Source organism: Equus caballus, chromosome 26, assembly GCF_041296265.1.
Source record: "Equus caballus isolate H_3958 breed thoroughbred chromosome 26, TB-T2T, whole genome shotgun sequence".
NCBI lineage: Eukaryota > Metazoa > Chordata > Mammalia > Perissodactyla > Equidae > Equus > Equus caballus.
Window position 1 is genome coordinate 9,187,919 of NC_091709.1, and position 26,854 is coordinate 9,214,772.

General features: G+C 36.3%; 1 protein-coding gene across 7 annotated transcripts in view; it reads right to left on the minus strand.

The window, feature by feature from the left end:
• Positions 1-26,854, minus strand: part of CSNK2A2IP (casein kinase 2 subunit alpha' interacting protein) — a 114,864-nt gene that overhangs the window by 75,344 nt on the left and 12,666 nt on the right. For 4 of the 7 annotated variants that reach the window (XM_070252139.1, XM_070252140.1, XM_070252141.1 and 1 more), the window contains exon 3: positions 26,618-26,675. The exons of the other annotated variants lie outside the window; for them this stretch is intronic. The gene's annotated coding sequence lies outside the window, so the exon portion shown is untranslated. The remainder of the gene's footprint in view (positions 1-26,617; positions 26,676-26,854) is intronic. 7 annotated transcript variants of the gene reach the window in all.

Sequence of the window (26,854 nt, forward strand, 5' to 3'; positions counted from 1 at the left end):
TTCATTAACAGTTTCAAAAGCATATATGTTTTCATAGTCCCTTCACAAATTGATACTCTAGAACTATACTAATATATTTTAGTTTTATTTAAAAGTTTTACAGACTGAAATGAAATACTACAGCCATAATAAAATGTTTAATATAGTAGCTATAATAAATACATACCTAATGTTCAACCGGATGATGAGAATCAGGGCTGAGGTATTAGTAGATATCTACATGAAATAACCCTTGCATACTAAAAACAAATTAAAAATATCTCCATGGAAAACAAAAAATGATAGTCTGCATTTCTATTACCAACAACAAACACAACTAAATGCTGGGGAACTTTTAATATGCACAAAAAATTTCAAAGTCATTCCTTTGAAACTTACAAAGATTGCCAGTTATTTCTGTTGGCCTAACAACGCCAGGGACTGCCCTCACAAATTTAGGAACAATAATACGGTGATCTCAAATATGACCTTCTTTCCTTATTTTCTTCGATCTGAGTGGTTTTGCACACTATCTTTTGTATTTTTCAACGAGTATTAATTTACAGGACTGAAGAGAGGAAGACCTAGAGAATGAACTTGAGGAAGATTCAGCTAATTCAAACCCTACCAAAAAAAAGCTTATCTGTCAATTTGAAAGAAGAACTTTAAAGATGTTTTGATAGGAAGCAGAATTACCACTACTATTAGTTGTACAGGCATATTAAAAGGACCCCAGAAAGTGACCTCCTCTAAAACAGAGAATGTATGTAGAAAATACGTCTCAATCTTCTCCTCTGCACTTTAGATAAATGTCAAGTATATCTATCACCTCAATTAACCATAGGAAAAAAGCTGTCAAAATTTAATTCTTATTTTGACAAGGCGTTTATTCTGAAACCAGCAGAGGGAGAAGCAGGCAGCTGCATTAGCAAGAGATGAGCATCACAGAGCTATGAGCCACACGGGGAGCTTTCCGTGTGCAAAACGTCAATTAGAACCATGCTGACTCCAGGCAAGCACACTCAGAGTCTGCTGACTGAGCTAGGGTAGATCTGGGGCTTCATAGTCTGGATGACCTTCGAACTGAGATTGTTATCAAAATAGATGTTTTCATTTCTAGAAATGCCAGGCAAAACAAGGATGAACTGATGAAATGAAAACACTTTATCTTAAAGAATTGTATAGGCAATTGCAAAGAGGAAAGCAAGTTGTTTATTATAAGCATTTATTTTACCTTTGCTATCTTGAAAAAATTAAGTTATGGAGCAGCTTTTGATATCACTAATACACAATTAAACAAAGTTAACAGATAGTCATCCATTTATTTAGTCATCTAAAAAATATTTATTGTGTAATTTTACACACAAAGAAATGTGCTAGCTGCATTAGAATACACACAAAAATTATAAAATCAGATCCTTTCTCCCAGGAAACTATAGATAATAAGAATATATAGTTATATCCTACTGTAATATTTTTTAAATATTTTGGTCATTCCTCAATACCAATGTATTGAATTGACAGCTTAGAGCTGTACTGTTCAGTACAGGAGCCATTAACCATATGTGGCTATCTGGATTTAAATTTAAATTAATTAAAATTAAATAAGACTAAAAGTTTAATTCCTCAGTCTCACGAGCCATATTTCAAATGCTCAATAGCCACATGTGGTTAATGGCAACTGAGTTGGAGAGTGCATTTCCATCATTGTGAAGGGGCTTATTGGAAAGCACTGGTTTAGAACATAGAAATATCCTATCAATGTGCAGGAATCTGTTAAACCTACTCAGCTGAGTTTTCATGAGTAGAAAGAATGGATAGAATTTTGACATACTCAAAAGTTCAGTTAATAGAGTATTAAAGATAAGGAAATAGCATGAATGAAAGCCAAGAAATCAGAAAGAGTGGGGAATATACAAGGAGGAGGGACTGCATTTATTTATTTTTACTGATGGTAGAATAAATGGTAGAAGTGGGAAATAAAGTTATATATTTAAGTTGGAATTGCAACATTAATGAATCTGAATGGCAAAAAATTTTGCATAACCCCATAATGATTTTAACTTTGTTTTTCAGAAAAATATGTCTTGAAGTATGGTATGCAACATGATTTTAGGTGTTATATTGATGGCATTTTTTTATTTTAACAGTTTCATATGCATTTTATGAGTATGTGAAAAAAACATGCTATTAGCATACAAATTCTGTTATATCATTGATATTATTGCTTAAGACAAGACTGAATTCTTTTCAATTAACATATAGTGAATGAATCAAATTCACAAAAGGTCACTCTGTAGACAATGCAGAGTCTTAGGTTTTATGGCTAAAGCAGTATACCATATGTTGGCTAAAATCATCAAATACCAGCTTTAACACTTTCCAACTTTTGTGATCGTGGGCATATTACATTTTTCTGTGCCCCAGCTTCCTCTTCTGGAGAAAGATATTAAGAGTGAAGATATTCTTAATATCTTAGTATCTATGTTACATTATTTGTGTAAAGGCTAATTATAAAGCACTTAAAAGGAGGGCCTAGCATGTAGTAGGCACTCGTTTCTGCTATTATTACTATTAACACTGAAATTTGCAACATTATTAGATCTGTATTTTAAGAAAGTCAGTCCAGCAGCAGAATACAAAGTGGATGAGAGAGGAGATGATGCAATCTGGAAAAAGCCGTTGAAATACAGATTCAGTCATTCAAAGGCCAGAAGCAGTGCTGTGCCTGAACGGAGCAGTAGTAATAGGAATGTTGAGGAGGGGACACGTTTAGAGACATAACAGAGCTAGAATACACAGGACTTGATAAATAACTCAATAGGAAGATGATAGAAAGAGAGAGGTCAAAGGAAACACCATAGTCCCCAAGTCTAGGTGGAGGGCACCAGTACGAAGTGAGAAGCAGATGTTGGGAGGAATCAGGATGGGTTCCATTTCAGAAACACTGACTTTGAGGTTACGGCAAGAGCTTCAGGTTGGAGTATCCAAAAAATAGCAGAAGTAAGGATCTGGGGCTCTACAAAAACGTCACACTACAGGTTTATAATCATCAGCACATTATTTATTATTAACCACAGACTGCAGTAGATACCCATAGCTCTGATGTGGCCCATAGTGGACAAGCAAGATCTTGCAGGCTCTGACAGTGACAGAGTTGTGAATCTAGGTGAACCTGCTCCCGGTTGCTGTGAAAGGCCATAACACTGCTGCGGATCCTGAGGAGGGAACGCACCTAGGTGGTCTGTAACAGTAGGCATCAGCAACCTGAGGCCCACTTGTGATTGTTCCCACAGCTGACGAGAGACCCCAAAGGACCACTGTGACCATGAGTAGGGGCCCAGGTCCAGTCAGCAACAGCTGACAGGGATCTTGGTCACTGCAGATTAAACAGCAGCTTCCCCCCCCCCACCCCCCACTCCAGTAGAAACAAGTGGAAGCAGCAACTAAACTCTATCTCTATGTGGAGGCACAAATACATGCCATTAAGCAGTATGAAAAAATATATTAAATCTCCAGAACAGAAGGAAAATAACAAGTATCCAGAAAACAATCCCAAAGACAGTGAAATCTATAACCTAAATGACAATGAATTCAAAATAGCCATCATTAAGAAACGCAATGAGTTAAAAGAGAATACAGATAGAGAACTCAACGAGTTCAGGAGGTATGTCACAAAAGAGCTTGATACTATAAAGAAGAACCAATCAGAAATATTGGAGATGAAGAACACAATGGAGGAGTTTAAGAAAAATCTGGACTCCCTGAACAGTAGGGTTGATAATATGAAAGACAGAACTAGAAATTTGGAGGATAGGAATATAGAAATGCTGCAGATAGAGGAGGAGAGAGAACTAAGACTAAAAAGAAATGAAGAAACTCTCCGAGAAATATCCGACTCAATTAGGAAATGCAACATAAGGATTATAGGTAGCCCAGAGGGAGAAGAGAAGGAGAAGGTGGCAGAAAGCCTGTTCAAAGAAATAATAGCTGAGAACTTCCCAAACCTGGGGACAGAGATGGAACGCCAAGTGACAGAAGCCCATAGATCTCCAAACATTATCACTGTAAAAAGATCAACCCCAAGGCATATAGTAGTGAAGATTGCAAAAGTCAATGACAAAGAGAAAATACTAAGGGCAGCAAGGCAGAAGAAAATGTCCTACAAAGGAACCCCCATAAGGCTGTCAGCAGATTTCTCAGCAGATACCTTACAAGCTAGAAGAGAGTGGAATGATATATTCAACACGCTGAAGGACAAAAACTTTCAGCCAAGAATACTCTATCCAGCAAAAATATCCTTCAAATATGTTTCAGAAATAAAAGCTTTCCCAGATAAACAAAAGTTAAGGGAGTTCATTGCCACAAGACCTCCCCTACAAGTAATGCTCAGGAAGACCCTTATACCTGAAAAATCAAAAAAAGGAAAGGGGCTACAAAACCCAGAGCAGAGGAGATAAGAAGAAAGACAGAATCAGACAGCTGCAGCTCTCCATCAGAACAGATTAGCAAAAGTTAAGTATAACATTAAAGATAAAAGGAAGGGAAACACCAAGAATAAATATAATTTTGTCATTTTGACCACAAACTCACAACACAAGAAGGAAGAAAAAAAATCTGACAATAACAACCTAGAAGGGGAAGAGGAAAGGAATGTAACATCTTAATCTAAGGAAACAAGAGGCTATCAGAAAATGGACTATCTCACCTATGAGATGTTTTATACAAACCACATGGTAACCACTAAACAAATAACAAGAATAAAGACACAAATTACAAATAAGAAGAAAGCCAATATAGAAATCTACCTACCTGAATTAGTAGTCCAAAGATCATGGGATGAGAAACAAAGGAAATGCAAGAGAACTGGAAAACAAGTGGTAAAATGGCAACATTAGGCCCCCACATTTCAATAATCACTCTAAATGTAAATGGATTGAACTCTCCAATCAAAAGACACAGAGTGGCAGGATGGATTAAAGAACAAGACCCAACAATATGCTGCCTCCAGGAAATACTCCTCAGCCCGAAAGACAAACACAGACTTAGAGTGAAGGGATGGAAGACGATACTCCAAGCTAATAATGAACATAAGAAAGCAGGTGTCACCATACTTATATCAGGCAAAGGAGACTTCAAAGCAAAACAGATAAAGAAAGACAAAGAGGGGCACTTTATAAATAATAAAAGGGACACTCCACCAAGATGACATAACACTTATAAATATATACACACCCAACACAGGAGCACCAAAATTTGTAAAGAAACTACTAACAAAACTAAAAGGAGACATCAACAACAGTACAATAATAGTAGGGGAACTCACACCCCATTAACACCAATGAATAGATCATCCAGACAGAAAGTCAACAAGGATATTATAGAATTAAATGAAAAATTAGACCAGATGGACTTAATAGCTATATATAGAACACTCCATCCAAAAACAGCAGGTTACACATTCTTCTCAAATGTGCATGGAACATTCTCAAGGATAGACCATATCTTGGGACACAAAGCAAGCCTCAACAAATTCAAGAGGGTCGAAATAATATCAAGCATCTTTTTTGATCACAATGCTAGGAAACTAGAAATCAGCTACAAGAATAAAGCTGGAAAAGGGGCAAAAATGTGGAGACTAAACAACATGCTACTGAACAAACGATTGATTATTGAAGAAATTAAAGAAGAAATCAAATATTATCTGGAAACAGATGAAAATGAAAACACGCCATACCAACTCATTTGGGACATAGGAAAAGCAATCCTAAGAGGGAAATTCATTGTAATACAGGCTCACTTCAATAAACAAGAAAAATCTCAGATAAACAATCTCAAATGACACCTAACAGAATTAGGAGAAGAAGAAAAAACAAAGCCCAAAGTCAGTAGACGGACGGAAATAACAAAAATTAGAGCAGAAATAAATAATATTGAAACAAAGAAAGACAGTAGAAAGGATCAATGAAACAAAGAGTTGGTTCTTCAAAATAATAAACAAAATTGACAAACCCTTAGCCAGACTCACTAAGAAAAAAGAAAGACTCAAATAAATATAATTAGAAATGAGAGAGGAGAAATCACAACGGATACCACAGAAATACAAAGGATCATAAGAGAAAACTATGAAAAACTATATGCCAACAAACTGGACAACCTAGAAGAAATGGATAAATTCTTAGACTCTTACAACCTCCAAAAACTGAAGCAGGAAGAGAGAATCTGAATAGACCAATCACAAGTAAAGGAATTGAAACAGTAAGCAAAAACATCCCCCAAAATAAAAGTCCAGGACCAGACGGCTTCTCTGGAGAATTCTACCAAACATTCAAAGAAGATTTAATACCTATCCTTCTCAAACTATTCCTGAAAATTGAGGGAGGTGGAGCACTCTCTAACACATTCTATGAAGCCAACATCACCTTGATCCCCAAACCTGACAAGGACAACACAAAGAAGGAAAACTACAGGCCAATATCACTGATGAACATCTATGCAAAAATCCTCAAAAAAATTTTGGTAAACCAAATACAGCAATACATCAAAAAGATTATACACCTTGATCAAGTGGGATTTATACCAGGGACATAGGGATGGTTCAATATCCGCAAGTCAATCAACGTGATACTCTACATTAACAAAATGAGAAACAAAAACTACATGATCATCTCAATAGATGCAGAGAAAGCATTCAACAAGATCCAACACCCATTTATGATGAAAACCGTCAATAAAATGGGTATAGAATGAAAGTACTCAACATAATAAAGGCCATATATGACAAGCCAACAGCCAATATCATACTCAACGGACAAAAACTGAAAGCCATCCCTCTGAGAACAGGAACAAGACAAAGGTGTCCACTCTCACCACTCCTATTCAACATAGTACTGGAGGTGTTGGCCAGAGCAATTCGGCAGGAAAAAGAAATAAAAGGAATTCAAATAGGCAATGAAGAAGTAAAACTCTCGCTGTTTGCAGATGACATGATCTTATATATAGAAAACCCCAAAGAATCCATAGGAAAACTATTAGAAATAGTCAAGAGCTACAGCAAAGTTTCAGGGTATAAAATCAACATACATAAATCAGTAGCATTTCTATACACTAACAATGAACTAACAGAAAAAGAACTCAAGAACTCAATGCCATTCACAATCGCAACAAAAAGAAGAAAATAACTCAGGGTAAATTTAACCAAGGATGTGAAAGATCTATACAATGAAAACTACAAGACTTTCCTGAAAGAAATTGATGATGACATAAAGAAATGGAAAGACATTCCATGCACATGGGTTGGAAGAATAAGCATAGTTAAAATGTCCATACTACCTAAAGCAATCTACAGATTCAACACTATCCCAATCAGAATTCAATGTCATTCTTTACAGAAATCTAACAAAGAATCCTAAAATTCATATGGGGCAACAAAAGACCCCGAATTGCTAAAGCAATCCTGAGAAAGAAGAATAAAGCTGGAGGCATTACAATCCCTGACTTCAAAACATGCTACAAAGCTACAGTAATCAAAACAGCATGGTACTGGTATAAAAACAGGTGCACAGATCAATGGAACAGAATTGAAAGCCCAAGAAATAAAACCACACATCTATGGACAGCTAATCTTTGACAAAGGAACTGAGGGCCTACAATGGGGAAAAGAAAGTCTCTTCAACAAATGGTTCTGGGAAAACTGGACAGCCACATGTAAAACAATGAAAATTGACCATTCTTTTTCACCATTCACAAAAAGAAACTCAAAATGGATCAAAGACCTAAAGAAGAGACCTGAAACCATAAGTCTTCTAGAAGAGAATATAGACAGTACACTCTTTTACACCAATATCAAAAGGATCTTTTTGGATACCATAACTCCTCAGACGAGGGAAACAATAGAAAGGATAAACAAATGGGACTTCATCAGACTAAAGAGCTTCTTCAAGGCAAGAGAAAACAGGATTGAAACATAAAAAGCCAGTAGTTGGGAAAAAATATTTACAAGTTATCTATCCGACAAAGGGTTAATCTCCATAATGTATAAAGAACTCACACAGCTCAACAAAAAAAATCAAACAACCCGATCAAAAAATGGGCAGGGGACATGAACAGACATTTCTCCAGAGAAGATATACGGATGGCCAATAGGAACATGAAAAGATCGTCATCATCACTAATCATCAGGGAAACACAAATCAAAACTACACTAAGATATCACCTTACACCTGTTAGAGTGGCAAAAATAACCAAAACAAAAAGTGACAAACGTTGGAGAGATTGTGGAGAAAAAGGAACCCTCATACACTGTTGGTGGGAAAGCAAACTGGTGCAGCCACTATGGAAAATAGTATGGAGATTTCTTAAAAAATTAAAAATAGAAATACCATATGACCCAGCCATCCCACTACTGGGTATCTATCCAAAGAACTTGAAATCAGCAATTCCAAAAGTCCCATACACCCCTATGTTCATCACAGCATTATTTACAATAGGCAAGATATGGAAGCAACCTAAGTGCCCATCAACTGATGATTGGATAAAGAAGATATGGTATTTATATACAATGGAATACTACTCAACCATAAAAAAGGATAAAATCATCCCATTCACAACCACATGGATGGATCTTGAGGGTATTACGTTAAGTGAAATAAGCCAGATAGAGAAAGACGAACTCTTTATGACTCCACTCATAGGTGGTAGTTAACACATAGACAAAGAGAACTGATTGGTGGTTACCAGGGTAAAGGGGGTAGGGGGAAGGCACAAAGGGTGACTTGGTGCACCTACAACATGACTAACAATAATATACAACTGAAATTTCACGAGGTTGTAAACTACCATAATCTTAATAAAAAGTTAAAAAAAAAAGATAGGTGAAGATCAATGGAAAGTAGACTGAAATCAGTCATTTTAGGTAACTAAGATAAAAAGTCCTCAATATTTGTTCACTTATTCAAAAAATATTCGCTGAGCACTTAAAATGTTCCAGATAGACACAATTCTAGAAAGTGGTAATACAAAAATGAACAAGACAGGCAGGAACCTGATCTTATTCTGTTAATATATTCCAGAGTGGGGAGAAATACAATGTGCAAATAAAAGAAGGCTGAAGTCAGATCGTGCAGAACACCAATATTTAGAAATAGGGGAAAGTAGGGAAAAAGAGGAAATGAAATGACAATTAATAATCAAAATGATTTTAAATATTGATATGGTTTTGGCCAAAACTGAATCAGACAAGGGAACAGAGAGTAACGGAGGGAGCAGCTCTTTAGCCAGCAAGGGAAGGCAGGCAGGCCTCCGAGTTTGGAGAATATGAGCTGGAATCTGAACATGATCAAGTCTACTCCTGGGAGACCTGTGGGAGGAAGGCTCCAGAAAGAGGAAAAAGCAAATGTAAAGATACGAAAGGGGAAAGATTTTAGCCTGGAGGAATAGGAAAAGCAAAGAGTGGCCTTTGCACAGTCAAAGTGAAGAAGAAGGCATAGTGTCGTGAGTGAATATGGGTGTCAGGAGTCAGTTTTGAGTGTTTGTGAAATAGAAGAATTTTGGAAGCGACATAGACAAGTGAATAATATTGAATAGATAGAGAGTCACATCATTTACTGTCTTCTCCTCCTCACATATGCTTCTAAAAGACTAACGCACATCAGCAATCTGTCCATAACAATCTTTACTCCTCCATCTATCCTCATAGCCTAGATGATCTCATCCGGTTCCTTAGTAAAATTTTTCTATATGCGGGTGACTTCCAAATCCATGTCTTCCTCCAGGACAAGACGATTCCATCAGTTGCCCTCTTGGCAACTCCACTTGGAGATCTCAGAAGCATCACTAACTCAACACATAAAAGCTAGAATTCTTCATTACTCCTTCACCCTCAAACACGCTTCTCTCATCTCCTCTTTTGTAGTCGATAGCTCTTTCATCCACTTAATTGCTGAGGCCAAAGACTAAGGAGGCACATTGATTGTTCTCTCATGTCTCACATCTGTCAAAACTCAGTAAGTCCTATCATCTTTACCTCCAAAATATATTCCTAATTAAAACGTTCTCATCAAGTCCAGAGTTACAACTCTATTTTAATTCATCTTCAATGTAATGTGCACTGTTTTAACGGACTCCTAACGAGTTTCGCTGCTTCAATTTTCACTCCTCTACAATCCGTTCTCCATCAAGCAGTCTAAGCAATCCTTTTCTAAAAGAATCTGCATAGAATTGGTATTATGTATCCCTTAAATATTTGATAGAATTTGCCAGAGAATATGGGTCTAGAGTTTCTTGGTGGAAAGATTTTAAATTACAAATTCGAATAATCTATTTTTATTGATATAGGGCTATTCAGGTTTTCTTTTTTATCATGAATCATTTTTGTCTTTCAACAACAACAAATGCTCTAATTTTTTTAAATATAGTATCTGTACTGATGTCCCATCTTTTATTCTTATTATTGGTAATTTTTGTTTTCTAATTTTTGTTTCATTAGTTGAGCTACATGTTTATCAATTTTTTAATCTTTTCAAAGAATCAGCTTTTGGTTTCATTGAGTTCACTATTTCATTCGTTTTTTCTATTTTTATGTCAGTAATTTCCATTCTTATATTCTTTATTTCCTTCTTTTTATTTACATTTGGTTTAATTTTCTCTTCTTTTTTTAGCCTCTTAAGGTGGAAGCTTAGATAATTGACTCTCATCCTTACTTCTTTTATACGAAAAACATTTACTATTACATTTTCTTTAAACATCACTTTAGCTGCAACTCACCAATTTTGATATGGTGTGTTTTAAATTTTATTCAGTTCAAAATATTTTCTCATTTCCTTTTATATCTTCTTTAACATATGAGTTATTTAAAAGTGTATTATTTAATTTCCAAATATAAGGGGATTTTCCAGATATCTTTGATATTGATTTCTAATTCAGTTCCATTATGGTCAGAGAATATAACTTTCTATGACTTTTAAATGCCCTTTTAAATGTATTTATACTGTGCTTTATAGCCCAGAATATGGTCTACATTACTAAATATTTCATATATTTCTGAAAAGAAATGTATTCTTCTTTTTTAGGGTATTTTATAAATATCAATTTGGTCAAATTAGCTAAGAGTATTATTTAATTCTATATCTTTACTGAATTTCTGTCACCTTGTTCTATGAGTTACTTTGTAGTAACAGTATACTCCTCACCTATAATTGTTAATTTGTCTATTATTCCTTTCATTTCTATAAAGTTTTTCTTTAAGTATTTTGGAATTCTGTTATTAGATACATTCATATTTACAATTGTTGTACCTTCCTGTTGTATTGACCCCTTTAGCGTTATGAAATCTTTACCTTTGTGTCGAGTAGTAATCCTTGTCTTGTCTCTCTTATCTTATATTAATATAGCTACTTCAGCTTTCACGTGCTTACTGTTTGCATATTATACTTTTTCTATTATTTTACTTTTGACATACTTATTTTTAAAATCCATCTCTTATGGTCAAAATAAATGAGGGTCTTGATTTTTATCCAGCATGACAATCTCTATTGACTACATTTAATCTTTACATTTAATGTAACTATCAATATGGTTGGGTCTATTTCTGACATTTTGCTATTCATCTTTTGTTTGCCTCACTTGTATTTTATTCCTCTGTTCTTCCTTCCCACTTTCTTTTCTGTTAAACAAATAATTTTTATTATACATTTAATTTTTCTTTTATCTCTTTAGCTACAATTCTTCACATTTTTAAGTAGTTGCTCTAGGAATTAAAATACTGAATTTTGAATTATTTAAACTTACAGTCATGCATCACTTAATGACAGGGATATGTTCTGAGAAATTCATCATTAGGCGATTTCATAGTTGTGTGAACATCATAGAGTATATTTACACAAACCTAGATGGTATAGCCTACTACACACCTAGGCTCTATGGTATAGCCTATTGCTCCTAGGCTGAAAACCAGTACAGCTTGAATGTTGTAGGCAATTCTAACACAACAGTAAATATTCGTGTATCTAAACATAGAAAAGTTACAGTAAAAATATGGTATAAAAGGTAAAAAATGGTACACCTGTATAGGGGACTTACCATGAATGGAACCTGCAAGACTGGAAGTTGCTCTGGGTGAGTCAGTGAGTGGTGAGTGAATGTGAAGGCTAGGACTTTACTGTACACGCTGTAGACTTTATAAATGCTGTACACTTAACCTACAGTAAGTTTAGAAAAAAATTTCTTTGTTCAATAAATCAACCTTAGCTTACTGTGGCCTTTTTACTTTATAAACTTCTTATTTTTTTTTTAATTTTTAACTCTTTGGTAATAACACAGCTTAAAACACAAACACATTGTACAGCTGTATAAACATAGCTTTTCCTTATATCCTCATTCTATAAGTTGTTTCCTGTTTTTAAATTTTTTTATTTTACTTTTTAAACTTTTGTTACAAACTAAGACACAAATACATACATTAGCCTAGGCCTATACAGGGCCGGGATCATCAATGTCAATGTCTTCCACCTCCAGATCTTGTCCCACTGGAAGGTCTTCAGGGGCAATAACATACATGGGGCTGTCATCTCCCATGATGACAATGCCTTCTTCTGGAACACCTCCTGAAGGACCTGCCTGAGGCTCCTCTTGAGGAGGTGTCACTCTTTTCAGAAATATGTCCTTGGTGGTTTGCTTGGTTTGCTCTTTCTTTTTTCATCATAGATTTGCTTGTAAGAAGATAACCCACCATGAACATTCCTCTCTGTTAATGAAAACCTTTTGGTGTTGGGGTCCATGTTTTGAAACTTTTCAAGGAGCTTGTCAAGATCTGCAGAAGCTTCTGCTAAACACTTCACTGAGAATTTTCTTGGGGGTTCTCATTTTTCTTTTCTTTTAGTTTCCTTTTCTCTTGCCTCTTATTTAGCTATGCACTCCTGTTCTAGTCCCAACAACTCCTCATTAGTCAGTTCCTCAGGAACCACCTCTAGGAGCTCCTCAGTGTCATCCTCATCCACACCCAGGTTAGAGTTGTTTGTCGTCTCAGCCTTGTTGATCTTTGCAACCTCCTCATCCTTGGAAAATCCTAGGAAGTCATGGATGAACCTCTTGAGTGTCTTCTTCCAGATGTCATTCTTACCGTCCCTGGTGATGTCGACCCAAGTCCAAGCAAGTTTCTTGATGCAGTCATAGATGTTGTAATCCTTCCAGAATTGCATTAGTGTCTTCTCAGTGTCTTCCTCAGCTTCAGCAATAGCTTGGGAAAAGGTCTTCCTTAGCTAGTAGGCCTTAAAAGCTGCTATAATTCCTTGATCCATTGGTTGGATCAAAGAGGTGATGTTTGGAGGGAATAACGCTGCTGCTTTGATATAGGGATGAATATCACCAATAGAAGGAGCATGTCTGGGAGCATCATCAACAATAAGTAAAATCTTGAAAGTTATGTTATTCTCCAAACAGCACTTCTCTGTTTCACTGGCATAGCAATTCCAGAGGGCACCTTGAAAGAGAAGCTGGATCATCCATGATTCTTATTGCTCCTGTAGTACACAGGCAGTGTGTGCTTATTGATATGCTTGAAGACCCTGGGGTTCTCACTGTGCCAGATCACAAACGGTTTCAATTTGTAGCCTGCAACATTGCCCCCAAGCAAGACTGTTATCCTGTCCTTAAAAGCCTTCAAACCTGGCATTGACTTGGCCTCATTATGGATGAACATTCTTTCAGGCACTTGTTTCCAAAATAGGGAGGTTTTATCCACATTGAATATTTGATGTGGCGAGCAATTTTCCTCTACTATCAATTTATCTAGTGCTTATAAAAATTCTTCAGCTGCCTTCACATCAGCACTCAGAGACTCACCACTCACTTCACGCTATGTCATGACTAACGATTCTTGAACCATTTAAACCACCAAGAGCTAGCAGTAAATTCAACCTCATAGTCATGTCCAGCTTTTTCTTGGCTGTGATTGTCATGGTGGTGAAAGGGATATGCTTGTGTGTCTGGTCTTCAGTCCAGATCATTAGAAGTTTCTCCATGTCTGTTGTAGGCCCTTCTTGAATTTTTGTTAGTCTCATTGCCTTCAATGAGGCAGATCCTCTGACAGCTTTAAGCACTTTGTTCCTGTCCTTTGTTCTTGTTCTTCAAGATTGTACTTATGGTGGAAAGGGACACGCTTGACTAGTGAGCAATAACCATCACTGATTTTTCATCTTCATTGCCCTTAATCACTTTTAATTTCATTTCCAGTTCAATCGCTTGACATGGTCTCTTACTAGCAATATTAGCAGTGGATTTTGTACACTTAGAGGCTATGATAAACAAAACAACATCAGATTAATCAAGCACAAGAGAAGTGATGCAATCAAGACATGCAGTAAACACGAGATGTATGAGGCGGCTGCTGGCATAACACAGCATACTGTTTTATAATAAACTTTTTTATAAGTAGCAAGAGTACCCTCTAAAATAATGATAAAAAGTATAGTATAGTGAGTACATAAAGCAGTCACATAGTTGTTTGTTATCATTTTCAAGTATTACGTACTGTACATAATTATTTGTGCTGCATTTTTATACAAACGGCAGATAGCAGGTTTGTTCACACTGGCAACCCCACAGACACATGAGGAACGTGTTTCACTAGGACATTATGATGGCTATGATGTCACTAGGGAATGGGAATTTTCCAGTTCCATTATAATCTTATGGACCACTGTCATACACGTGGCCTTTCATTGACCAAAACATTGTTATGTAGTGCATGACTGTAGTTAAATATTGATATTCTTTGCTCATATATGAGAAACTTGCAGCATTATAGTTTCATTTAACACCTTCCCATCCTTTGTGCTACTGTTATCATATATAATACATCAATATATGTTATAAACCTAACAATACAGTGTTATAAATTTGCTTTGCAGTCATAGGTCTTTTAGAGAAATTAGGAAGCATAAGAAAACTATAAATATATATTTATATACTTACAATTATTTACGATTTATAGTCTTCCTTACTCCTTTCTGAATAGCTGGTTACTTTTCAACCTGAAGGACTTCTTTAGTGGCGTAGGTCAGCCTTTGGTAATGCAAGAAATTCTCTCAATTTTTGTCTATTGGATGTCCCTGGCATTTTTGAGAACTAGCTTGACTGAATGTAGACATCTTGGCTGACCTTTGTGTTTGTTCTCTCAGCACTTTGAGTATGCCATTTTAATGTCTCCTGCCTGCCAGTATTTCTGATAAGAAGTCAGCTTGTAATTGTATCATAGTCTTCTGCATCTAATGAGTCATTTTTCTCATGCCACCTTCAAGGTTTCCTCTTTTCTCTTTGATTTTCAACATTTTAACTATGATGTGTGTAGATGTAACTTTGCTTTATTTTCTAATTTGGGGCCATGGAGACCCCTGTATCTGTAGGTTAATGTTTGTCCTCAAATTTCGGAAGCATTCTGCTATCATTTCTGGAAATTTTTTCTGTCCCTTTTTCTCGGTTCCTCTTGACTCCAATTACACATATGTTGGACTACATGATACTTTCCACTGGTCTCTGAAGATTCTTTGCTCATTTTTCATTAATCTATTTTTATTTCTGCCCTTTGGGCTGTATAGTTTCTTTTGAACTATCTTCAAGGTAACTGACTCTTATGCCAGCTTCATTCTGCTTTTGAACTCATCTAGGGAATTCTTATTTTCAGTTATTGTAATTTTCAGCTTTAGACTTTCCATTTTGTTATTTTAAAATTTCCATTTCTCTGTTGAAATTCCCCATCTGCTCACTTACTAATAACACATTTTCTTCAATCTTTGAATATATTTTCCTTTAATTCAATGAATATTTATAATAGCTGCTTTGAAGTTTGTGTTAATTTAACATTGTGACCCACTTGTAATCAGTTTGTGTTGATGGATTTTTTCCTGTATATGAATCACACTTTCCAGTTTATTTCTATGGATGGTAATTTGTGTTGCAAACTTGTCATGCAGATAATATCATAGCTAGCTCAGGCTGCCATAACACAATATCACAGACTGGCTGGCTTAAACAACAGAAATTTATTTTCCAGTTCTCGAAGTTCTGGAGGCTGGAAGTCCAAGATGAAGTTTCAGTCCAATTCAGTTTCTGATAAGGAATCTCTTCCTGGCTTGCAGACAGCTGAACTTCCTCAGTGTGTGTGCACAGAGAGAGAGACAGAATACTCTGGTGTCTCTTCTTACGAACACTAATCCTATTGGATCAGGGCCCCAACCTTATGTTCTCATTTGACCTTAATTACTTCCTCAGAGGCCCCACATCCAAAATAGCTACACTGGGGAGTAGAGTTTCAACTTATGAATTTTGGGGAGACACAAACATCTAGTCCATAACAGATAATATATTGTAGTGACTGAAATCTCTTTTCTTCTTACATTTATTGGTTTTTTATTCCAGTAGGCCATTAACTTGCCTGGACTCAAACTTAAATTTCTCTCCCCCATGGCATGGAAGAGCTGACATCTGTGCCAAGTTTTCTTGGCTTCCAGTTGCTGCTTTTTCAGCCTAGCCACTGTGTTGGTCTCCTCTGTACCTATTTAGTTTAGATGTTTGCCAAGGAATTTAGCTGAGTTGATGTCAAATTTTGAGGCTAACCCTTTTGGTGATTTTTTGCCTCCAAGGCCCTCTAGTAAATTTCCGGTTGCTTTTCCATCCCAGAATTATGCCCTCAGAGAAATCAGTCTAATAAGGATACTGTTTTTCTGCCACCCAAACTCTTTGTGGACCAGGAAATGCAGTTGATGAAAGCCACAACAAACTCCAATACTTCACCAGAAGCAATTCTGTCTTTCAAGAGACCCATCTCTACTTTCTCCTTGCTTTTTCACCAGACTTTCCAGGGTCACCTGAGCACATGCACATGGTACTGGTCATCCAGGGATTGGGACAAAGTTTATACACAGACTTTTGGATTTCAGGCCTTTTTTGTTGCTCCTGCTTCTAGAATTTTCCCTTAAATATCCAGTGATTTGCCTGCCCTGAAATGGAGTCATTTAGGATGAGGTACTTTTAAAAAGCTACAAAATTGTATTTTCTACCTGATGTAGTAGCAACCTTTCAGTAATAAACTCTTCTCAACTCTCTGACTGACTTTGGTAATTTTCCAGTATTTCCAAATTACTGTTTTTGATTTTTTTCCAGCTTCTGTAATTGTTTTCTGCAGGAAGAACTGCCCAAACTCGTTATACCACCTATCCTCAGGATCAATTTAACACATGAGTCATATCACACACACACATACACACAGAGGGGCTTAAAAATCTAAACATTGCTTTTCCTTTCAACTAGGATAGAATACAAATTCAATATTCTACACAACTCTGCATAATCTACCCTCTGCCTAAATGTCTGACCTCATTTCTTTCCACTCTCCTCCTTGTTCACGATACTACAGCCGTAACAGCTGGATCAGATAATCAACAGATTGCCTAACCAACAGTTTGCCCCAACCCCCTCTAAAAAGAGTTATGATTTTTTTCACGTTCTCTCTTCCATGCAGGCCGCAGATTTCAAGAATGTGGGACATATAGTGTTTCCCACCTTCCCAGACATATCCAGAGGTGGGCCTGACATACCAAAGGGTAATTCTATTCCCCTCACTGTGATTAGTTCAGGACTTGTCATTTGGAAGATTTGGGTAGCATGTAAGAAGAGGTTGACAGAGCTTCTGAGAAAGTTCCTCCTCACTCTTCTAAGAGACAATTGGGAATTAATTTCCTTGCCTCTGAACCTGAATGAAGAAATTCTGATAGTTACTAGCTTCCATCCTACAACCACAAGGTACTAGTATTCAAGGGGTAGAGATCAAAGGTTAATGCAAACATATTGGGGAGGAAAACAGAAAGAAGGAAAAAACTCTGCGTTCTTGATGATGGGATCTGATGAGAAAGGCAGGCTTGTGCTTGCATCCTTCCACCTCGTCTCATCCATGTTAGAGTGGGACTCGGGCCTGGAACACTTCCTTACCAAGAGATGAAGAGCCCCCACAGCCTGTGCTGGACCGACTACCCTGTGTGGGAATGTCTTTACCTCTTCCAGACTCATTGTGTTCTTTGTTCTGTTTAAGCGTGTGCATCCTCTGGCAGGTGGCCAACCCCACTGCTATATCTGCCCTGCAGGGAGGGGACAGGTCCTTCCTCTACAGCACAAGAGGAGTGCATGCAAGCCAGTTGCCTCATATCAGAGGCCAGAAACGACCTGCTGGCCATGGGAGACCAATGCCCACTACAGAAGCTGACCTTGCTCTGTCCCTTGCCTGTATCCAGTTCAGTGCTTGACTTGAATTATGTTTTCCTTGATGGCTCCACTACCAAGATGCAATAGGCAGAAGTGTTTGAACTTCTCCTGATAAAATAGGCAACAGATGCCACAGGCTCGACAGGATCCAACAACCCCGAAAACTGTCTGACCTTTGCACTTAGAGTCATGTGAGCCAAAAAGTGTCCTCATCATTTTAAACTATTGGATATTTTCTCTCTCTTGTGAAAGAAAGCATGCTGGCCTTCTTTCCATTCCACAAAAATTCTAAGCTTGTTCATGCCTTCAGGCCTTTTCAACTATGATTACTTCGTTTTAAAGCTTCTCCCCCCATATCTTAATTTGCCCACCTCCTTGTGATAGTTCAGATCCCAATTCAGGTGCAACCTCTTCCGAGTGTCTTTCCCCAAGCAGCCTCACTGAAGCAGTCTCTCAATCACCGTCTAGCCAATGTCCCTATTTTATTTTCTCCTTTCAACTTACCACTATTTGATATTGTATTACCCATATTTTTCTTTTTATTATCTATCTTTCCCAGTAAGTGTATCAACTCTTTGAAGGCAAACACCGTCTTGTTCACTACAGTATCCTCAGTGTCTAGAAGAGGGTTTGGCAGCTAATAGACCCTCAATAAATAGTCACTAACTGAAAAATAATAGAAATGTGTCAATTTGGCTGGAAGCAGTTTTGATGATGAAACTCACTTTTCATTAGAATAGAAATCTTCCAACTTTACACTATAAAACTAGCTAACTTATAAGAGAAAAATGTCACTAATATCATCTGAAGTCTGTATCGTTCAGCTCGTAGTTTTTTGCTCCTCATAATTCCTAGGAGATTTGGACTCTCCAAAATATTTGCGTTTGAATTTTTACAACACAACAGTCTCTTCCACTTGAAAAATAGGTTTAAAGGTCATTTTCCATCATTCAAATTCCTGGAAACAAATCTGTTAACTTGGGAGAAGAACCAAATACTATCATCTTTCCATTAGTCAAAAGACTTGCATTTTTATTAAATGTTATCCAAATGAGGTCTTTTCAACCAGCCTTTGCAAATTAGCACTAGATCATATGCCCAGAGAACAAAACAAATAATTTAGATAACACAGAAAGTCCTCGTTACATTAATATTCAACAGCATCAGAAGAACTATTCCTGAGAGATGGAAAGGAAAGTGGACGTTTTGTTGGAGTGAAGGGTTTGCATTGACCTTTTCAGATTCAGGGATTTGTTTTCTGAAGCGCTGTCTGCAACAAAGTTAAAAGCCAGCTTTAAAAACACAGATTTTTAACTGTTAAGAAAATGTAAGTATGAAATGCAGAGTTCTCTTAGAATTTCTCATTTTTGTTTTTATCTCTAAAAGGTTTTGGACCCTTTTTTATCTTAATTACAAATAGTACAGGGTAACAATGCATGAAAAATAAAACTCGGGGCCGGCCCTGTGGCCGAGAGGGTTAAATTCACATGCTCTGCTTCAGCGGCCCAGGGTTTTGCCGATTCAGATCCTGGGTGCAGACATGGCACAGCTCATCAGGCCATGTTGAGCCGGCATCCCACATGCCACAACTAGAAGGACCCACAACTAAAACATACAGCTATGTACCGGGGGGGATTTGGGGAGAAAAAGCAGGAAAAAAAAACAAAGATTGGCAACGGTTGTTAGCTCAGGTGCCAATCTTTAAAAATAAAATAAAATAAAATAAAACTCAGCATGTGCTAAGCCACTATGCTTGAGTACTATCTTCAATGCATCCTTTCTCTACTCCCTATCTTTGTTCCCGAGACACTTTCTGTGTCTCAACTTTAACTCTCTAGGGCCCTATCCACAGTGAAGACTTGCTCTGAGCATGACTTTCACAAATGAAGCTTCAGTTTACCCAGCAACTATTTAATTCTTCTTTTCCACCTTGCTTTCCTTTTCCATTCCCTCCTGGGAATAGAAACTCCTCTTGAGGATAACAAAGGGAGAGGCTGAGGCACAAGATAAGTTTCTGAAAAGAACACTTTAACATACAGTATTAATTAGGTGCCTATTTAAGCAACATTCCTCGTTCCTTACATTGGCCCCAATTACACATTTCACCCTTACTTTGACCTTCCTTCTCCCCTTCAGTATAACCACTACCTTTTTCTCTTCCTTAATCCTGAAAAATAGTGATCCCTTTAATAGTCCACTTAAAGTTACCGTGTAAGTACCCTTTCTCTATCAAAATATAAATGTGCTGTGGGACACAGACTTATTGTTTGAGAAAATATTTTGTTTTCAACTTCAAGATTCATTTCCAAACCAAACTTTAAGACTTGCTAACATAAAAGCTTCAAATCTCTTTTAGAAAAACACATTTTTTCTTTCTTAATTTGCCTTATAGATTGACATTATGCCTTCCTTGCCTCATTCGGTTTTTGGTCGACTCACTCTAGAACGTGATGACAACATGATAACCATGTACAACTATGGCTTGATCGTTACACAAACTGACTGCATTGAGATGCCAGCACTGCCTTGTCACTAATATGTTCTGAAGCATTTTAATCAGAGGACTGTCCACAGATGGAAGTTCACAACCTGGCCCAGGTCTGTGTGTCTGTGGAACCTCAAAGCGCCGGAGCGAAATCCTCCAGTGGGGACCAAATGCTACAGAGCAGGAAACCCACACTAAACAAAATCAGGGGAAAGCGAATTTGCCAAAATGCGGTTACTTTTGGATCTATTTTCACATTACAATCCTGTCAGGTACACTGTAGAACCATGATGGTCTCCTTTCTTAGGCTGAAATTGGCACCACCTTTACCTTCAATCCTCATCAAAGAATTTATATAAATAATAAGCCTCTTAAAAGAGTTTATTGGTAAAATAATAACAATAATATGTTATATTAATATAGTATAATACTACGAGTTAAGACGACTTTGGAGGGCTGATCCTCCATGAGATTACCTGACAAATATTGAATCAACAGCCAAGAAACTGAAGGGTTCCACAAGCTTTGGCCCTTCATTATGTACTCATTCTGGTTAGTTCCTCATTGCAGCAAGAAGCTTCAGATGACCCTGCTCCTAGTAGGTGTTGGAGTTCCTATCTGGCACTGATGACGTATCTGACTAAAAGGACCAAGGGTCACTGAATAGAGATGCAGTCCCAAACATCAATCTCTGATCAAGACCTCTACTTGGGAAAGGGAGACACGAGTGAGACCCAGATTACTTCAGGGGTGATGGCAAGGAGTGGACGCAGAAAAGCAAGTGTGTCCATTTATTAGATTGTCTGCTGGCAGACTGAGGACCTGGGAACCTTTCCTGACCTATCAAATAAGATGGCCAATGTTAGGTTCCTCAACATCTGAATTTTCCAAAAGGCCCAGAGAAAGCCAGCCAGTGTGACAAAATTGAAAAATAAAATTTCATTAGTCTTACTCTCCTCCTGAAATTCAGCCAGCATCATGGGTGATTTTAATATCTATGAACATGAATTACACAAAACCTTGCCTGACAGTTCTTAAATTACCTTAACTCCAATTACATTAACCTCAGCTCTACTGCAGCCACCCACCTTAGGTCCAACATCACCCAAGCAGCTCTGCCTCTGACATCTTTAACATTAACATCCTGCTTTTTGACCACAACCCTCAATCCTGCCAGCCTTCTTGTGTATTTTAATCCATTTCCATTTTAACCTCATTGGAAATATAGTCAGTGGCTAAATGTGTGGGCTTTCAAACCCATCCACTTGGATCCACATCCTGGATGAGTTGCTTCTTAGCTGTACAAACTTAAAGAAAGCCTCAATTTCCTCATCTAAAGAAAGTGGAATTATGTTTAATCTAGCAGATACTCATGCCCCCCTAATACAGTAGTTGTGAGGATAAAATGAGAGAATCTGGAACATTTAGCACAGTGTAGATATGGAACATAGTAAGTGATAAATAAAAGCTAGTTATTGTTCACCCATTTATTTATTCCTAAATTTGTTAATTTTCTTCTAATTTCTTCCATATCCAGACAAAATCTGTGTTTCATTATTTTCTTTTCTCCACATAAGACATAGACAAATTAAGCCAACTTGCTGTTCTACTCTATGCCAGGACTGCTAAAAACCAATAGGAAAATAAAAACTTGGCATTAACTATCAAAAATGTAAGTCCTTCAAAAGCAATTCTGCTATTGCCATGGGTCAGTAAGCCTTTTATCTGCCAACAAACAGCAACAGCTCCAAATAGTGACAGCATATATTACGAACCACATTCCTCAAATATCCTATGTTATCTCCTTTCTGTAAAAATTTTGAGAGTACTAATTCCTTCCCTTTGACACTTTGTTATTATATCAATTATCTCTCTTTTTTTCCATGCATGTTAATACTCCTTTCTCTGTTTTCTCTAAACCCACTATAACATTTGCTGAGTCTGGGGCAACAGTAAAAATGGAGGCCTACATACAATATTTTTAAATATTTAAAAAAATATATATATATATGTATGTATGTATATCTCAAGCTAACAGAACCTTCTGATTCTACCCAAGATGAAGTAACAGCAACTGGATTTGCTATCCCACCTGAAACAAATTCCCCTCCAAAAACACAAACAAAATATATGAAACTATATTTTTTAAGACTTTGGACACTAGTCAACAAATGACAGTGATCCCTGAGAGATGGGGAACAAATGAGTGAACCTATAGTTTCTTTAATTGACTGCCTAGGGAGAGTCCTCAGGCCACGCAGAGGAGGCAGGGTCCGGGAGGACCCAGTAGCTCCCTGACTTGAAGAGACAGAGCTGAGTGTATAGGGAGAATAAGGCTGCTGGAGTTCACTGCTCAGACACGGAGGAGGGAGCTGCACAGAAATAGGACCCTGGGTGTCTGCAGAGGATCCTTTGAGTGTTCAGCAGAGAAATTATCAGTGCATGTACTTGATGAAACTCCCCAAAGTCCAGGGAAAACATCAGGAACCATGCCTGGCACTAACACAGGGTCAGGAAGAGTGTCTTTCTCCATCATCCAGACTAAGAAAACTCATCATTCACAGGTCATTAGGTGGACCACTCACGAAGGTCTTGCCTCAGTGGGGAGGAGAACTTAGGCTTAAACTGAGCACTAAACTAGCCCCAGCAAACAAGTCACAACAGAAAAACCAGAAAGGATCAAACTATTTCCAAATAACTGTATCCTGGGATGAAGTTCAAGATTATTTATAGGAATACAAAAGATATCTAGCACTCAAAAACATAAAATTCACAATGTATGGCATCCAGTCAAAGATTACCAAGCTTGCAAATAAGCAGGAAAACATGATCCGTAATGAAAGTAATCAAGAAAATGAAATTGACCCAGAACTAACACAGGTGTTAGAATTAGTAGAGGACAATAAAGTGGTCATAATGACTGTGCTCAACATGTTAACAAAATTAAGTAGAAACATGAAAGATATAAAAAAGACCCAGATATAGCTTCTAGGGATAAAAATTACCATGAGTGAGATGAAAAATAAACTGAATAGGACTAAAGGTAGACTAGATATCACAAAAGAGAAGATTAGTAAATTGAGAACATAATAAAAAAAACTATTAAAAATGAAACACAAACATGAAAAAATAATGTAAAAAAATTAAAGAGTATCAGTTAGCTGTGGAACAACTTCAAGCAACCTAATATACAAACTCAACAAAGAATATTTCTGAAACACTCCACTCAACATCAGAAGACACATTCTTTTCAAGACGAAACAGACTATTTGCAAAGACAGACCAGAGTTGAGGCCATACGACAAGTCTCAATAAATTCAAAAGCATTGAAGTCCTAAAAATGTTACCTGACCATGATGGAATTAAAGGAGAAATTAATAACAAAACAATCTCTGGAAATCATCAACTATTTAAAAAATAATACACTTCTAAATAACCCATGGATCAAAGAAGAAAGAAGAAGGGAAATTAGAAAACATTTTAACTTGAATAAAAATTTAAAAATATATCTATCAGAAAGCAGTCATAATGGGAAAATTTATAGCACTAATGATGACATAATGGGAAAATTTATAGCACTAATGATGACTATATTAGAAGAGATCGAGACAATGATCTCAGTTTCCACCTTAAGAAATTAGAAAAAGAAAAGCAAATAAAACCCAAAGTAAGTAGAAGGAAATAATAAAGACCAATATACCTCATGATCAAGGATGCAAAAATTGTAAACAAATTTTTAGTAAATAGAATCCAACTATATATATATATATATATATATATAAAGAATAATATATCATAACCAAATAGGGATTAATCCTAAAAAAGTGGAGTTGGTTTAACATTTGAAAATCAATGTAATTCATCATATTAACACAATGAAAAGAAAAATTTGTAATCTCAATAATGGTAGTAAAAACTTCTGACAAAATCTAATATCCATTCTTGATTAAGAGAAAATTAAAAAACTAGGAATATAAAATAATTCCCTCAACCTGATAAAGGATATTTACAAAAAATACAGGTAACATAACTTCTTAATGGTTAAAGACTAAATGCTTTCCTCTTAAGTTCAGGAAGAAAAACCAGCATGTCCGCTCTTCCCACATCCATTCAACATTCAACATTGTACTGGAGGTTCTAGCCATTGTAATTATCCACATGAGAAAGGCATTCATATGATAAAGAAATAAACCTGACAATTTGTAGTTGATATTATTGTCAATATAGAGTCTAATGAAATCTACCGAAAAGCTGTTAGTCAAAACAGGCTGGTTTTTCAAGTTTGCAAGATACAAGATCAATATATAAAAATCATTTGTATTTCTAAATACTAGTAATGAACAATAGGAAACCACATTTTTTTACAAAACCATTTACAATAGCATCAAATGAAATTCTTAGGGATAAATCTGACAAAAGATGTGAAATGTACAGTAAAACAACAAAGTGGTGTTGAGTAAATTATTAAAAGATCTAAAAAAATGGAGAGATATAATTTGTTCATGGGTCAGAAGACTCAATATTGTTAAGCTATCAATTCTCCCCAAATTGGTCTATATATTCAATGCAACCATAAGCAAAATTCCAGTGGCATTTCAGTAGAAATTAACAAGCCAATTTTAAAATTTATATAGAAATACAAAAGACGTAGAATAGCCAAAACAACTTTGACAAAGAAAAATAAATCTTGAGGGTTAACACTATCTGATTTCAAAACTTATAAAGCAATAGTACTCCAGATAATTTGGTACTGGCTTCAAGATAGCCACACAGATCAATGAAACACAATGGATCCCTAAAAATATTTTAAAAATTGATTTTTTTTACAAAGGTACAATAGCAGTTCAGTGGAAAAGGATTGTCTTCTCAACAAATGGTACAGAAAATTTGATCCATTCCTTGCACCGTATACAAAAAATAATTCAAAATGGATCATAAACCTAAACGTAAAACTTAAAACCATAAAATTTCTAGGATAAAACCTATTTGTGACTTTGGGTTAGGCCAATATTTCTGAGATACGATACCAAAAGGACCATTTCTAAAACAAAAAAAATAAGTTGGACTTCATTGAAATAAAAAACTTCTGCTTCTCAAATAACACTATTAAGAAAATGAAAAGGTAAGCCACAGACTGGGAGAAAATATTTGTGTAGCATATGTCTAATAAAAGACTTCCATCTAAAATACACAGAAAACTCTCAAAACTCAATAAGAAAACAAATAATCCAATTAAAATATTTTAAAAAGATTTGAATAGACGTTTTACCAAAGAAGATATATGTATGGCAAATAAATACATGAAAAATATGCCCACATCATTATTCATTAGGGAACTGCAAATTACAGTGAGATACCACTACACGCCTATTATAATGCCTAAAATTAATGACTGATTGTACCAAATGTTGTGGAGCATGTGGAAGCATTGGAACTTTTATACACTGCTGGTCAGAATGTCAAATAGTACAACCACGTTGGAAGCCAGTTTGGCAGTTTCTTAAAAAGGGAAACATACACCTACTGTATGCTCCTACCCTTTACTTGCTAGTATTTACCTGAGAGAAAAGAAAGCATATGTCCACACAAAAACTTGTATGAAAATGTGCATAGAAGCTTTATTTTTTACAGACAAAAACTGGAAACAAATGCCTACCTACAGGTTAGTGACTAAACAAATTGTAGTGTGTACATATAATGGAATACTACTCAACAATAAAAAAGAATAAACTATCAAAAATGCAATAATGATTATTAAAATAATTATGTTGAGTGAAAGTTAGCCAGACCAAAAGCAAGCAAACAAACAAACAAAAAGCAGACATGGTATATGATTCCATTTATATGAAACTCTGGAAAATGCAAATTAATCCAGAGTGATAGGAGCAAATAAGTGGTTACCTGGGACCACAGCAGGCAGGAGGGTGTGGAGGGTGGCATTACACAGGCACAGGAGAACCTTTGAAGATAATAGATATGTTCACTATCTGGATCGTGGTAATGTCTCAGGAGTCTATAAGTACATATGTCAAAACATCAATTGTACAATCTGAATACGTGCAGATTATTGTATGTCAACTTTACCTCAATGCTTTTAAAAAATAAATCAATCGAGCTAACAAACCATTAGATATATTA